This window comes from Chlorocebus sabaeus, chromosome 1, assembly GCF_047675955.1.
Source record: "Chlorocebus sabaeus isolate Y175 chromosome 1, mChlSab1.0.hap1, whole genome shotgun sequence".
Lineage (NCBI taxonomy): Eukaryota > Metazoa > Chordata > Mammalia > Primates > Cercopithecidae > Chlorocebus > Chlorocebus sabaeus.
In genome coordinates this window covers 98,858,883-98,862,071 of record NC_132904.1, presented here as the reverse complement: position 1 = coordinate 98,862,071, position 3,189 = coordinate 98,858,883, and positions in this window count along the sequence as shown.

Here is a 3,189-nt window from a genome sequence, read left to right as displayed (position 1 = left end):
TTGCGGTTTGTGCCCCCTCCACATTTCCTCTCTCTCTGTGCCTACCATTCTCCTGGGGGACGTGGCAAACCGTGAGCCGCTGCGTTTGACTCTTGGGAAACCCTGCGGAAACGCCCTGGCGCCGGTGGTTTTGCGCGTCTACCCTGTGTCACCTCAGGGTTATGGTCTGGCCCCTGGCAAGGCTCCCCTAGTGTGATGCCTCCCCCCGTCGAGATGACTGCATTTTGAGGATGGAGTCAGTCTGATGGCATTTTTTGCTTAAGTAAACAATTGTAACCTTTTGTGTAGCATCAGCATTCAACAGCTGTCTGTGCAAATCGAAAAAAGCGAAGCGTTGGAAAGTAGGAAGCATCTGATGAATAATTTTGAAGACTCGATGAGTTTTACAATCAACTAGATTATCTTGTTTTTAAACTTTTGGTTTTCTGTTCTAGAGACTAACAGTGCATATGCACTAAAGACAAAAGTGTCATTATTTCAGATGCTCATTGCCAGCAACGGGAACGGTATTGCAAGTCAGGCTTCACTCCCAGTATTTTCTGAATGTTTCAATAAAATGAAATATATACGTCCGCCTGTGTATTGGTGTACATGCACATATAATTGTACATAAACCACATAGGAGCCCAATTTTTTTTTTTTTTTAATGCTTAGGTAATAGAAAATTTGTAAACAAAAACCCTTGGATTTTACTAGTCATGGACCTTTTGTATCCCCCCGCCATACTCCCCCAGTAGTGCCATAGACACAGTGGCATGCAGTAAATGTTTGTGCTATGACAGCCAACGAATGACTTTTGAAGTTGACGCTCTTTGCCCATTGAATCCAATGCTTGCTTCTCTCTGGGGAACTCCAAGGGGCAAAATATTTTAAAAACTTCCAAATAGCGAACCACTTAATTAGGCAGCCGGGGGAATTCCAAGACCCTGAACCATTTCCCATTTCCTGTCCGTGTCATTTCTGCCTGCCAGTCAGTCACAGAACAGGAGGTCTACTGTTCCAATGTTAATAGTCAAAGAAAGTGAGTGTAACAGTTTGTAATACAGAGAAAAGAAATGCCATGGCTCCCAATGACTAAAAACTTCCAAAAATGCACGTGGGGCTTGGTAGTAGTTTAGTATTTAGTTCAAGTCACTATTTCTCGGAAAGTTACAGAACATTCCTAACATGTGGGAAAATATATATAGCAAGAATTGTTCATTCTGAACTCAAGTATTTCTCTTTTTCAGTTCTTGTCCTGACCAAAACAGTAAGATAATGAATATACTTAAGTATAGGGGAAAGCTTGCATTTCAAAAACTCAAAGGCCTTAGGTATTTTTAACAAAAAAATACGTAATATTTAGGTATAATAAATAGTACTTAATAACTTTTAATCTTGTATAACTTTGTAGTCTAGTGTTACAGTTAGTTAATTCAGTTACCTGTGTATTCAGTTAATTTTTTTTTTCGTTTTACTAGTATAAAGTTGCTGTTAATCTTAAAAAATAAGCTAGTATGTCTGCTACAGTTGCCATTTTAACGTTTTTCATATATATGTAGAAAAAATATTTACAGTATTTAAAACAATTTTGAAGAAGAAAAGTTAAGATTGGAAGGTCTTGTCCTACCAGGTAATGAGTTACAATAAAGCCATAGTAATTGAGACAGTCATGTATTATTAAATGCACTAGGATGGACAATTAAACAAAGGAAGGAGAATACAGAGCCCCAAAAAGAGACCTATATCAATGTATTTGGGAATTTGATATACTGGCATTATGTATTAATAAGAAAAGGATTAGTCAATAAGTAATGCTGAATGAATGGTCATTCTAATGGAAAATAAAATTAGATCACTACCATATACTATTTAAAAATCTCTGCTTGATTTTTTAAAAAAAACCCTCAAAAGTAAACAGCCATCATTATGAATCCAGGGATTTAAAGAAGTTTGGTGAGTTGTAATCCATCGCAGCTATTATCACTATTAGTGCTCAAGTTGTTTTATTTTAGGCCGGTGAGAGTTTACTCAGGTTGGCTCCTGAGTCTTTTTGATACTTTCCTTGTAGTCTTTGCTTTCTAGGCTCATTTTGTGTATTTCTTACTCCATACCCATAATAAGCCATTACTCCTAAGTGTCCTGGATCCTTTAGTGGGAAATGGTATTTAAAGAGCATAATCTGAATGTTTGTCTCCTGTGAGTTAGGGCTGCAAGGAACAACAAACAATGTTTGTCATGTTCATTGTTAATGAGTTTGATTGTTTCTATACCTGTTCAATGGACAAAGCTGGTTAGTATGGGTTTGTTTTGGTTTGGTTTTTGTTTTTTAAATCAAATATATCACAAACTCATTGATACTTCCGATTCAAATTCAGGAAGTCAAGGTTTTATTTAACCTCTTTGATTGCACATCTGTAACTCCCTTTGTTTTGAAAATCCTTGGTCTCCCCTCTACTTTTTCCTTCCTGCCCCATAAGTAATGACTTAAACACTTTTTATGATTCATTTTTTCATTTTAAAAATGTAATTATGCATATTTATACCTACCCTTAGATAAATAGTAGTAGCATACTTTTCTCCACCTTTTTTTACTTCATAATAAATTCTAGAGATTATGTAATACATATAGAGCTATTCCTCGTTTCTATATAGTACTCCGTTGTGTAGATGTGCCATAATATATTCAACAACATAATTCAGAAAGCAGCCAAAAACTGCTAGGGCCATGTCAAAGACTAAGGATCCAACCTGAATGAGCTCCCCAGTCATAGATAAAATTAGTACCATAATATATTCAGCTACTTCCCTATGGATGGACATCTGGGTGGTTTCCAGCCTTTTGCTATTACAAATAGTGCTGCAATGAATAGTCATGGGAACACATCTTATTTTAGGATATATTCCCAGAAGTTAGTTCAAATGGTAAATCCATATGTAAATTTGCCTAATATGGCCACATACCCATCCATGAGTATGCTGGCATTTTGCAATCCAACCAGCAATGTATGTGAGTGCCTGTATTTCCCACAACTTTATCAGTGGAGTAAGTTGTCAGACTTTTGGATTGTTGCCAACCTGTTGAATAATAAATAGTATTTCAGTTCAGTTTCAATTTTTTATTGCTGTATTATGAATGGGATTGAAAAATTTTTCCTATGCATCAATTGTATGTGTAATGTTTTATTTATTTTTTTAAGTTAGGTGAGT